We start from the raw sequence: 14,297 nt of genomic DNA on the forward strand, positions 1-14,297 counted from the left end.
GCATTAAATAATCTTAACATCTGCAGAATCCCTTTTGTTAAGGTTAAGGATTTAACATGTAAGGAGATTATCCCAGCTTATCCAGGTGGACCCAGTCTAATCACATGAGCCTTTAGAAGCACAGAACTTTCTCCAGCTGGAGTCATAGAGATACAGCCAGAAAGGGAAGAGTCCAAAAGACTCCAAGCTTGACAAGAATGTGATGTGCCTTTGCTGGTTCTGAGATATCGGAGGGCCATGTGCAACCACTAGAGAAAGGAGCTAAGGAGAACCCCAGCTGGCAGCCAGCAGGAAAACCTCAGTCCCACAGCTGCAAGGAACTGAGTTCTGCCAACAACCTGAATGAGCTTGGAAGCAGATTGTCTTCCAGAGTCTCCAGTCAGGAGCATAGCACTGCCTTATGATTTTGGGCTTGTGAAATCTAAGCAGAAGAGCCAGCTGAGCCACACCACACCTGGACCTGAGACCCAGAGAACTTGCACTGTTTTAAGCTACTTTTTGTGGTAATCTGTTACAACAGCAATAGCAAACCAACACAAGGAACTTGACACCATACTGTATGATTTCATTTATATAAAATTCTGCAAAAGGTAAACCTACAGTAATAGAAATCAGATCAGTGGTTGGTTGCTAGGCATTCTGGGAAGGAGACTGACTCCAAGGATTGTAAGAGAATTCTATAAGGTGATGCAATATGATGATTACTTGTGGTAGTTACATGACTGTACATTTATAGAATTCATTGTGTGTGTGTGTGTGTGTGTGCGCGCGTGCTCAGTTGTATCTGACTGGCTGCAGCCCCATGGACTGTAGCTTGCCAGGCTCCTCTGTCCACGAAATTTTCCAGGCAAGAATACTGGAGTGGGCAGCCATTTCCTATTCCAGGGGATCTTCCCGACCCATGGGTCAAATCTGTGTCTCTTAAGTCTCCTGCATTGGCAGGTGGATTCTTTACCACTACTGCCATCCTGGGAAGCCTAATTCATCATATTGCACACCAAAATTATTACATTTATTGCATGTAAATCATGCTACAATAAAATCGATACACAAAACACAACACTAAAGCTCTCCTTGACTTTTGCATCAAAATTTAAAGTAATAGCACACCTATCACTCATATTCCTATATTCCTGAGATTAATAGTAATACTTTTAACCATCTCAAGAGAAGACTCTACACATGGACATCACCAGATGGTCAGCACCGAAATCAGATTGATTATATTTTTTGCAGCCAAAGATGGAGAAACTCTATACAGTCAGCAAAAACAAGACTGGGAGCTGACTATGGCTCAGATCATGAACTCCTTATTGCCAAATTCAGACTGAAATTGAAAAAAGTGGAGAAAACCACTAGATCATTCAGGTATGACCTAAATCAAATCCCTTATGATTATACAGTGGAAGTGAGAAATAGATTTAAGGGATTAGATCTGATAGAGTGCCTGATGAACTATGGATGGAGGTTCATGACATTGTACAGGAGACAGGGATCAAGACCATCCCCAAGAAAAAGAAATGCAAAAAGGCAAAATGGCTGTCTCAGGAGGCCTTACAAATAGCTGTGAAAAGACTGGAAGCAAATAGCAAAGGAGAAAAGGAAAGATATACCCATTTGAATGCAGAGTTCCAAAGAATAGCAAGGAGAGATAAGAAAGCCTTCTTCAGCGATCAATGAAAACAATAGAGGAAAACAACAGAATGGGAAAGACTAGAGATCTCTTCAAGAAAATTAGAGATACCAAGGGAACATTTCATGCAAAGATGGGCACAATAAAGGACAGAAATGGTAGGGACCTAACAGAAGCAGAAGATATTAAGAAGAGGTGGCAAGAATACACAGAAGAACTGTACAAAAAAGATCTTCACGACCAAGATAATCATGATGGTGTGATCATTCACCTAGAGCCAGACATCCTGGAATGTGAAGTCAAGTGGGCCTTAGGAAGCATCACTACAAACAAAGCTAGTGGAGGTGATGGAATCCCAGTTGAGCTATTTCAAATCCTGAAAGATGATGCTGTGAAAGTGCTGCACTCAATATGCCAGCAAATATGGAAAACTCAGCAGTGGCCACAGGACTGGAAAAGGTCAGTTTTCATTCCAATCCCAAAGAAAGGCAATGCCAAAGAATGCTCAAACTACCACACAATTGCTCTCATCTCACATGCTAGTAAAGTAATGCTTAAAATTCTCCAAGCCAGGCTTCAGCAATATGTGAACTTCCAGATGCTCAAGCTGGTTTTAGAAAAGGCAGAGGAACTGGAGATCAAATTGCCAACATCTGCTGGATCATGGAAAAAGCAAGAGAGTTCCAGAAAAACATCTATTTCTGCTTTATTGACTATGCCAAAGCCTTTGACTGTGTGGATCGCAATATACTGTGGAAAATTCTGAAAGAGATGGGAATACCAGACCACCTGACTTGCCTCTTTAGAAACGTGTATGCAGGTCAGGAAGCCACAGTTACAACTGGACATGGAACAACAGACTGGTTCCAAATAGGAAAAGGACTACGTCAAGGCTGTATATTGTCACCCTGCTTATTTAACTTATATGCAGAGTACATCATGAGAAACGCTGGGCTGGAAGAAGCACAAGCTGGAATCAAGATTGCAGGGAGAAATATCAATAACCTCATATATGCAGATGATACCACCCTTTTGGCAGGAAGTGAAGAAGAACTAAAGAGCCTGTTGATGAAAGTGAAAGAGGAGAGTGAAGAAGTTGGCTTAAAGCTCAGCATTCAGAAAACGAAGATCATGGCATCTCGTCCTGTCACTTCATGGCAGATATATGGGGAAACAGTGGAAACAGTGGCTGACTTTATTTTTCTGAGCTCCAAAATCACTGCAGATGGTGACTGCAGCCATGAAATTAAAAGACGCTTACTCCTTGGAAGGAAAGTTATGACCAACCTAGACAGCATATTAAAAAGCAGAGACATTACTTTGCCAACAAAGGTCTGTCTAGTCAAGGCTATGGTTTTTTCAGTAATCATGTGCAGATGTGAGAGTTGGACTATAAAGAAAGCTGAGTGCTGAAGAATAGATGCTTTTGAACTGTGGTGTTGGAGAAGACTCTTGAGATTCCCTTGGACTGCAAGGAGATCCAACCAGTCCATTCTAAAGGAGATCAGTCCTGGGTGTTCATTGGAAGGACTGATGTTGAAGCTGAAACTCCAATACTTTGGCCACCTAATGCGAAGAGCTGACTCATTGGAAAAGACCCTGATGCTGGGAGGGATTGGGAGCAGGAGGAGAAGGGGATGACAGAGGATGAGATGGTTTGATGGTATCATCAACTTGATGGACATGAGTTTGGGTGAACTCTGGGAGTTGGTAATGGACAGGGAGGCCTGGCGTGCTGCGGTTCATGGGGTCACAAAGAGATGGACACGACTGAGTGACTGAACTAAACCGAACCATCTCAAAGACTGATAATAATGGAACAATTATTCTAATATACTGATAGTAATGTTATAATCAATTATGTTTTATTATGATATGCACAGAGACATATATTGTGCAATCATACGTACATATACATACTCTTAACATCTAAAAAGATAGAAACTTTTCTTCACTTCTCTTAAGATATTTTCCATTGCTAATGAAGTGCTCACATAGGGACATGGATTTGGTCTTTTGGAGACAATAGGAATGCATTCAGGGTGATGCTTTATTTGTCAGTAAATGGCACCCAGGAACTCAAAAACCTGTAGTGTATAGCCGAGTGAGGTTTAAGTGAAAGACCTTTTTATAACTGTCACATGATTAGGGCCAAACTCTTGAGAACTGTGTAACAGAACGTCGAGACTAGAGAAAGGGAAACGTAGTAATGGGCATTGTTTACTGGCCACTTGCTCCAGTGCTTTTTTTTTTTTTTTTTTTTTGATGTTTTACTGCTCACAGCTTTTAAGCCTTTCCCTCCCTTGTGTCCCTCATCTGGGGGAAATAAAGACAGCCAGTGCTCCCTCCTTTGGCACCAGTAGGAAACTCAAACCAGAAAGGTCCCACCCTCAGCCTGCCTTACCTACTAACCACAGTGAAACCCCCACCCAGCCTCCTTCACTTGCCCTCCCAAGATATTTTTGGACCAGCTTGGGAGGCCTGCCATGCCCTCCCCCAAACCTCATCACAATAGACCTTTTAACACCCTGTTGGTATGTGTGTGGCATCATCAGCCCCAACATTTATATCATGTTTTGCCCACAGTTGGCCACACACAACACACAGATACTCTGCTGTGCATTTTACATGTGCTTCCCATTTATTAGTCAGGGAAACTGAGAAATACGGGAACTGGCTGTGGGATTCCCTGGCAGTCAGTGGTTAGGACTCAGTACTTTCATTGCTGTGGCCCAGGTTCAGTCCTTGGTTGGGGAACTGAATCCCCCAAGTCACGTGGCGTTCCCCACCCCACCCTCTGCCCCCACCCCCTGCCTCCAAAAAAACTGGTTAAAGGCCACCCGGTATGCAGTAGGGCTGGGACTCACACCAGAACCCGTGCTGGTTACAAAGACAGTATTCTGCTAATCAAACCATGATGGCAGTGGTGATCAGCAGGATCGTGATGACAATTATATCTTCATTATTGAAAGTGTATTATAAAAACACTGAAGGGATTGCAAAAGGCTGCTTCAAAATAGTATAGCCTTGCCTTAGTTATCTGATAGTTTAGGTTCCTGTTAGGTTAGGCTAACAGTTTAAATAATGAGTGTTAGGATTCAGCTCTAGAAAGCTTCCCCTGATCAGCTTGGCACTCTAGAGAATGTTGGGTCTGCAATGTCTCCTTGTGGCCCTCTCCTGGTATTATGTGGGCCCCGCAACTGGCACATAGAATCTAGATAAAGAAACAGAAGACTCCTTTTCAATGTCTTTCTGAAAGAGGCGGATGACCCACAAATTAAGGAATGTGTCATGTGGTTACAAGGTCGATCTGCTCTTATGGAAGTTTCAAAGGCGTAAAGGATCATCACGAAGCCTTCCTGGAATTTTGGCTTCCAAAAAAAGAAAAAAAGGTAGACTATTGGGATCTTCTGGGATTAGAATCAAAAGAGTTAGAAATGCATCAAGAGCAGAGAACGGTTATGGTTGAATCACCCAGGGAGGCATTTTGTCAGGCGTTCCTCTGGGAGTAAGCTCTACTTTGCCTTGATGTTTTATAACAGTACCATGACATACAAAACCAAAATATGTATCATGTCTACAGAGGAGTGATAAAGATTAGTTAGAGGTATTTTTTAAAATATTGAAAAACGACAGAGGTAAAAGGGATAACAAGAATATCAAAACAACCATTTTTTGAGATCTTAACCATTTTTCAGGTTTGCAAAGCACTTTACATTTGTGGGCTTTCCTGGTGGCTCAGACCATAAAGAATCTGCCTGCAAATGCGTGAGCCTAGAGTTCCATCCCTGGGTCTGGAAGATCCCCTGGAGGAGGGAATGGCAACCCACTCCAGTACTCTTGCCTGGAGAATTGCTTAGATAGAGGAGCCTGGTGGGCTACAGTCCATGGGGTTGCAAAAAGAGTTGGACATGACTTCGTGACTAAACAACAGAAAAATATACCATAACTCTTAAATAGACCAGTGTTACATTGATTTCCAAATATTTCTAAAACCGTGTTTTACACACTTCATTCATATGCTTTTATGATTTTTCATATCCAGTTAATGTTTTCCTCTAAATTAACTGTTTTGTTTTGTTTTTTTTTTTTACTTCAGCTTCTTTCTAAACTGTAGTTTTCATGAAATCATAGGTTTGGTATGCTACTTATATTTTTCTAATAGGTATTAAACATATATAATTATTAAAATACAAATTTCCATCTGTTTCCACAGTGACTCACATTCCACCATCTCAAAAACACTTTCCTTGAGCTTGTCAGCAGCGAGAATTGCAATGCTTTCCCTAGAGCTGCACTTCTCATTAAAAACACTATCCCCGCTCCCTCAACGTAGATTTTTCCTTTCAGCCTCACCTGACCAAATGGTGAGACATTTTCTCAGTTTCCAGGATCTGAAACCTTCTGCCCTCACTTGGTAGGATTTATCATCAAATGATCCAGAGTGCCAGGCCCTGAGACTTTTCCCTTATCCCTCTCTAACTTCTACCCACCCTTATTCAGGGTCCACACACTTGACCATTGGCTTGCCATCTGCCACCTCTCCGCAAACGCAAGCAAGGTCCCTACTCAGGATAATCTGTAACTCCCATCTCATCTTCAAACTCTTCTCCCCCATTGAGCCGTTTCACTAGGGAACATCACAGTTTGCTTATCTTATCCATGCCAAGTGTGGAATTAATAAAGTAATGTAACACTTCTTGCAGGTTAAACACTTGCACATTAATTGATCTTTCTGGAGGTCATAGTTTGGCTCTGAAGGTGGAATCCAGGTATTCTGACAGCCTGTGGTGAAGCAGTCCTTCAGATCATCACATCAGTTTTGTGGCCACCAATTCACTCTCAGTATGGTCCAGTCCTATCTCCTCCAGGTATTCTGAGGCCCTTGATGACATGGCTGCTGCTGCTGCTAAGTCGCTTCAGTCATGTCTGATGCTGTGTGACCCCATAGACGGCAGCCCACCAGGCTCCCCCATCCCTGGGATTCTCCAGGCAAGAACACTGGAGTGGGTTGCCAATTCCTTCTCCAAAGCATGAAAGTGAAAAGTAAAAGTGAAGTTGCTCAGTCGTGTCCGACTCTTAGTGACCCCAGGGACTGCAGCTACCAGGCTCCTCTGTCCATGGGATTTTCCAGACAAGAATACTGGAGTGGGGTGCCATTGCCTTCTCCGGATGACATGGCTAAGCATGGAATTTCACCCTGTGGTATCCCTGAGGGACTGGTTCGGATCTCTTTCTATTGTAAATGCTCCTGCTTTCAGATAGTACTCTCTCCTGTCAACAGATCCAGGAGACAAATGAGTGATTTGTGAAGATTGATCATCATGTTTTAAAATATACTTAATAAAGACAGTTCCTCACTATTACATCGTTGTCAGTGTGTAAAAATATATGTGTAAACTGGCACCCCACTCCAGTACTCTTGCCTGGAAAATACCATGGATGGAGGAGCCTGATAGGCTGCAGTCTATGGGGTCGCTAAGAATTGGACACGACTGAGTGACTTCACTTTGACTTTTCACTTTCATGCATTGGAGAAGGAAATGGCAACCCACTCCAGTGTTCTTGCCTAGAAAATCCCAGGGATTGGGGAGCCTGGTGGGCTGCCATCTATGGGGTCACACAGAGTTGGACACGACTGAAGTGACTTAGCAGCAGCAGCAGACCATAACTAGGTTTCAGTTAATGAAGTGAACTTTGCCTAACTTTGTTTTGGTGATTGAAGCACACAAAGCTTTCACTCCTGGGGCTCCTGTAGACCCAAGTTTTATGCTTCAAGATTGGGAGAATAGAATGATTTCCTCTATTAATCTGAAAGGCGAAACCAGGACCTGCTCTAAAAGAGCCACGTGAAGATCAATTTTATATTTACTCTTAAAAAAAGCAATAAAAATACGAGGTATCAAATGCAGTTGGGGGAAACACGATAGAGCACTGTGTCCTTGGTCTTTCAATTCGCCTCTGTGTGTATTTGAGACTCAGCAGCTGCCTCCACACCTAACACAGGAACTGTTGGTATGTTCACTCCCTCTTCTTCCTGGAGGGCACATCTCCTAGCTCACATTTTTTTTTTCTTTCTCATTGCTGCTAAAAGAACATCCACAAGAGGTTAGAGAGGGCTGACCAAAAGGAGTTGGAATTGGCCTGAAACATCTGACTATTTCTTGGCATCTGAGAAAGAACGAAACATTTTATTATGATGAATAGTAATGTTTGCACTGTTCCCCAGACATACTCGGTCTCGAGCAGCTGTGTGTCCTGGGAGCCCCTTTGTTACTGAGAGCACTCTCTAAATGTGTCCTATCACCTTTTTCATCAAAGAACTCAAATATTCTATCAGATTTTCCCTTGCTAGCTAAAAACAGACGTGTTGGGAATTGTACAACTTGCTCAGGCAGTTCTCTTGCTAAATATAAAAAAGCGTCCCATTCCTCACAGCCGTAAGAGCTAATTTTCTTTGCTCAAATACCAGTTTGGGGAAATGTTGGTAAAATTTATGTCTTGATTCCTAGAGTCCTCTGTCTGAAAATTCCACGTGTGACTTAAATATGAATCACTGGCATCATTTAAAGCAAATGGGGATTTATAAGTCTGTGGCCACATTCTTCATAAATATAATTTAAAATAATACCTATATATATTTCCAAGCAACTCTTCACCTGCTAACATTTGAGTAAATGAAGGAAATGGCAACCCACTCCAGTGTTCTTGCCTGGAGAATCCCAGGGATGGCAGAGCCTGGTGGGCTGCCGTCTATGGGATCATAAAGAGTCAGACACAACTGAAGCGACTTAGCAGTAGCAGCTTTTCAGCATATTGGGATTAATCAAGGATAATTAAACTCAAATTCTTGTAGCTCTTGGAAGAGCAAAAAGGCAACTGATTTCTATCAATTTATGCCACAAGCTATGGTGTAATGAGTCCTTCCCAACATGTGCTATTGAATGAGAGGTCTTCCCAGAGTCAGCTTGTCAGTAAGTGCTCCTTCCTTGTCTCCCACACCTCAGTATGATATTGGTATTTTAAAATTCTTAATATAATTTTTAAACTCAGTGTATCTAAAATAGTATCTTGTCAGCATACACTCAACTTAAAAATTGGGATAAATTACATATTTCTTCATGCCGAATCTTTGCTGTGTTTTGCGCCTGCAGTGTGCTTCAGTTTTAAGTGCTTGATAGTCACAAGTGGTGGTGGCTGCTGCACTGAACATCGCAGATCAAGGTAATGACTAAGGTTGCTTTTAACTCTCATCTCTGATACCTGTCTCATTAGTATTTGGCTCATTATGCCTCAGTCTTTTAAATGTCTAAAGCATAAATCTACATCATGATGAATTAGATAGTCTTAAACTTTTTGTTTTTTTTTTTAATGAGAAGTTGAAAAAGTGTATCTAAGTCATTGTTCTCTATTTCCACGGGAAGAGTGGTAATGGGTCTGAGATGGTACTGCTCACGGCACGACAGGCCAGCATATTGAGAGGCAAGTTGTTTGTGCAAGGAATAGCAACTTTATTTGGAAAACCGGCAAACACAAGATGAGACTTGTGTCCCAAAGAATCATCCTGCCTGAGTTAGAACTCAGGCTCCTTTTATACTCAAAGGGAAGAGAGTAAAGCGAAAGAGTTCCTGATTCCCATCAGCCTTTGAAGGGGATGTGTTCATTTCTTCCTTCCTGCAGACATTCACAGATGGGCCTGGTCAGGATGTTTCTTGTGAGTTAAACAAAGGTATTTTTAGCTTAATGCTCATTACCTGGGAGGCAGAGTTCCCAGAGATGAGTCATTATGTATAATTTAAGCTTATAGACAACATCCCTTTAGTGATTAACTTGTAATAGAATATAAAGTTTCTTCCCTATTATAAGATAGCAAGAATTACAATATTTAAACAAGATGTTGTTATTTTTTGAGGACATAAAGGAGTAAGCAAGACAGTTCATCCTCTCAAAAAGTTTTCTATGCCTGTAACATAGAAGTCAAGTATCTGTGAAGCCAGTTCTTTGAATGACAAGTTCCATGATGGAACTTGCAGAGTGGTGGGGATGAATGATAGACAGCACAGGCACAGGATGTGGAAGTGAGATACAAGCATCCCCATCTTCTATGAGGAAGGTCTAACAGGTCCTAAAAACTAATCTCCTTTAGTTAAAGTTAACTGATTTAACTTTGCTTTGGTAAAGTCTCAAGGGAGTGTCTGTATTTTGCCCTCGGTATAGTGTTTCTCAGAGGATGTCACCTAGCATGACTTTTATAAAAAATAAAAATTCCTGGATATACCCAAATTTGCTAATACAGAATCCCTAGAAATAGGACTTGAAATCAACAATCTTAATATCCTTGAAGGTCATTCTTTGGTACACGGAAGTCTAGGGAGAAGTCCACTAAATAGTGGCCTGAAGAAACTGGTTTGGGTTCAAGAAACTCAGTGAATGCATTCAATATTTATAGGAGAATGAAGAGGCTTTGAGGGATCGCAAATTCCCATAATGTAGGAATACCTGGTGGGTGATACTGATGAAATCCTTCCATTAGTCACACCAAAGAATCAATATTCATTTGATTAAATATGCTTAAGTCTTTCAGTATGTAACTTTGATTAAATATGCTTAAATCTTTCAGTATGTAACTTTCTTTGCTAGATTTCAGGAGGAAGCATCAGTCAATTACATTTTGGTGTGAATTAATCGTATTAGTTTCCTCTCTTTTAAAGAAAAAAATGGAATGGGGGGAGAAGGGAAACGAAAAAGAAAAAAACCCACCCTACTCCTAAACTCTTGAGAACAGGAATTTTCGTCAACTTAGTGTGTCTCTCATAGTTCAATTGGAGAAGGAAGTAGCACCCCACTCCAGTACCTGGAAAATCCCATGGACAGAGGAGCCTGGTAGGCTACAGTCCATGGGGTCGCCAAGAGTCGGACACGACTGAGCAACTTCACTTTCACTTTTCACTTTCCTGCACTGGAGAAGGAAATGGCAACCCACTCCAGTGTTCTTGCCTGGAGAATCCCAGGGATGGGGGAGCCTGGTGGGCTGCCATCTATGGGGTCTCACAGAGTCGGACACGACTGAAGCAACTTAGCAGCAGCATAGTTCAATTTCAAATGTATATATATTCCTAAAACTGTCTGGGATAGTCAATTTTATGTGACAATTTGATGAGGCTCCAGTACCTACTTATTTAATAAATGACTAATTCCAGTGTCATTGTGAAGATGTTTGTACACGTGGTTAAATCGGTTAACTTTAACTAAAGGATATTAGTTTTTAGGACCTGGGTGAGCCTTACCCAATCAGTTGAAAGATCTTAAAAGCAAAACTGAAGTTTCACTGAGAGAGTAAGAATTCTGCCCTAAGACTGCAGCATCACCTCCTGGCATGACAGAGTTTCTGCTTTTCTGCCCTACAACCTTCAGACTTGCCAGATCCTCCACAGTCGTGTAAACCAATTTCTTGAAATTAACCTCTCCTATAATATTCCTTTGTATTATGTATGATGTGTACCATTATATCTTACTGGTTCTGTTTCTCTGGAGAACCCTGAATGATACATCATCTTACAAACTTCTCCCTTCCTATTTTAACAAAAGGGAGGTGGGAGAAGCGGGGAGGTGGTGGAGGGAATGATGCTAAAGAGGGAGAAGAATCCCACAGCCTTGGCCCTCCCATTGCTGCATTTGAGGGAGAGGGCTGGGGTGTATGAGGAAGTGAGCTCCTTGCTCTGGAAGAGCAACGAGAGTTCTTAGGTTGAAGGACAAATTTGTTGTTGTTCAGTTGCTAAGTCACTCTTTGGGACCCCGTGAATTCCAGCACCCCAGGCTCCCCTGTCCTTCACTATCTCCTGAAGTTTGCTCAAACTCATGTCCATTGAGTCGGTGATGCCATCTTATCCTCTGTCACCCCCTTCTCCTCCCGCCTTCAGTCTTTCCCAGCATCAGGGTATTTTCCAATGAGTCAACTCTTTGCCTCAAGTAGCCAATGTATTGGAGCTTCAGCATCAGTCTTTCCAATGAGTATTTAGGGTTGATTTCCTTTGGGATTGACTGCTTGGATCTCCTTGCAGTCCAGGGGGCTCTCAAGAGTCTTCTCCAGCACCACAATTTGAAAGCATCGATTTATCATCACTCAGCCTTCTTTATGGACAAATAGCCTCCTTTATTTCCGACAAGCCTCCCAGAGATGCCATCTTACCCTAACTTGAGTGTTATTCTCGTGCTCTGTCCTAGCTTCTAAGCATCCTTCATTTGTAGAATCATATGAGGAAGGATCTATAGGACTGCAAACCATCAGTGGACCATTAGGTCACAGTGGTCACTGTCCGGGACACTGAAGTGTACACTCTGACTCCACTTCCCTAATAGTTCCAAAGATTAGTAGTTGTTGTTGCTTTTAAAACAAAACTTCAGTTTTCCTAAAGGCCAAAAAAGATCTATTAAATTTCTTCCCTTTGAAAATCTTCCTTATAGTAGGTGAACTAACCTTCAGAGTTCTGTTTCACCTGAGTCTTCTCCAGCACCACAATTCAAAAGCATCGATTTGTCAACCTTAGAATCCAGAAATATCTTATCACGTGTGGTTTCCTAAACCTGCTTTCTACAGCACAGCCCATTAAAAACTCATCTTATTGACATGGGATTGGGTCAGAGATGTTGCCTTTGTTTGCTGTACCCGTTAGGTGCCTGAAGGTGCTGACAGCCATAGAAATCTTAGAAGAAGCATCATAGGTCAGCGATTATTTGCCCAGCCAAGGTAATTCATCTTATCAAAAACCAAGGTTAGTGTCCGTTCCACAATTCTTAACTATCTCCCTCAGTAGATGAGATCACTAAGTGATTTGGCATGTAGTGAAAGTGAAAGTCACTCACTCGTCACCGACTCTTTGTGACCCCATGGACTGTCTAGGGAATTCTCCAGGCCAGAATACTGAAGTGGGTAGCTGTTCCCTTCTCCAGGGGATCGTCCCAACCCAGGGATTGAACCCAGGTCTCCCGCATTGCAGGTGAATTTTTTACCAGCTGAGCCACCAGGGAGCCACTTGGCATGTAAGGGTTCAGCAACTGTAAGAATTGTCAACAATTAAAGGAAATAAATGCTGATTTTCAAAAATCATCTTAGCTCCAGTGATTTCCTACTATAAATAATCTCTTATTGTATCATAACAGAACCCTTAGATTTCATGTTGAGATATGTTTTGAGCATTGCCTTTTCTACTTAATAATTTAATGTAAGGTTTCACATAAGAACTACTAAAGGGTTTGGCACTGACATCTGGAATTTATCCAGGACACAGCCTTTATTGTGTTCCATAGCAATTTATCTGTTTAACAAGTACCACAGCTAGTAAGTGGCAGAAACAGTTTTTGAACCACGTTCTGTTCAGGTTCAAAGCCCATATGCATTCTTTTTTTTAAAAAAAAAAAACTTGACATCTAGTTGATTTACAATATACTGTTAGTTTCAGGTGTAGAACATAGCAATTCAAAATTTTCCATATATGTTGTTTCATTCACCTGTTTGACAGAGCATTATTAATCATTCACTAAGTATCAGGCACTGCGTAATAGAGGTCAAATAACCTGAAAAATAGATTGAGAAGGAATAGTAATGGTGCCTGCCCACATCTACCTTCCATCAACTGAAAGTGACAGAAAGGGACTAAGCCAGCTCCGAGGCTACAGAAGTTAAATAAAAAGTGGCAACTACACCTGTGTGCGCTTCCTTGGTGGCTCAGACAGTAAAGAATCTGTCTGCAATGCAGGAGACCCACGTTTAATCAATGTCAGGAAGATTCCCTGGAGAAGGCAATGGCTACCTACTCCAGTTTTCTTGCCTGGGGAATCCCACGGACAGAGGAGCCTGGTGGGCTATAGTCCACGGGGCTGCAACGAGTCAGACACAACTGAGCAACTAACACACACATACGCATCTATTTACAGATAAGAAATCTCTCTCAGAATGTTGATCTGTTTTTCTGTCTTCACAATTTCACAGTCCCAGTCCACATCTACCTTTTGATTTTTTAAAATAGGTTTGGAAAGCTCCCTGCCTTAGGGTGACGTGGGTATCCTCATTGCATACTATTTAACTACACATGTGCCCTGAATGAGACATTCAGTTTCTAGAAGTCTGCCTTTGTAAAATAATCCAAAATGTGGAGGATACTCTATGCATAAACATCTTTAGCACCGTGTTGTTTATAATTAAACACTGGAGGGACTCCCCTGGTGGTCTAGTGGTTAAGACTGCACTCTGAATGCAGGGGGCCACACGTTTGATTCCTGGTCATGGAACTAAGATCGTGCATGCTGCGTGTCATGATCTAAAGCCTAAAAAACAACAAAAGAAATTAGAAAAGTTGGATAAATTATGGTATTTTGCAGTCATTAGAAAAAGAATAATTTTATAGATTATTAATCACATGAAAATTGTTATGAAACAATATTAAGGGGAAAAAACCCATCTAAAGTACATATATGGATATATTAAGATTAAAACCAGTTTTGGGAGGATGTACTCCCAAAAGATCAAAATGTACCAAGACACTAACAGTGGTTGTTTTAAAATGGTAGAGTATGGGTTCAGATGGTGTTAGGAGGATGGTTTTCCCTTATTTTTTAAGCATTCTTTGTAGAGAACATAAAATGGAAAAAAAAAGAAAACACGCGT

Source organism: Bos javanicus, chromosome 17, assembly GCF_032452875.1.
Source record: "Bos javanicus breed banteng chromosome 17, ARS-OSU_banteng_1.0, whole genome shotgun sequence".
Classification (NCBI taxonomy): Eukaryota; Metazoa; Chordata; class Mammalia; order Artiodactyla; family Bovidae; genus Bos; species Bos javanicus.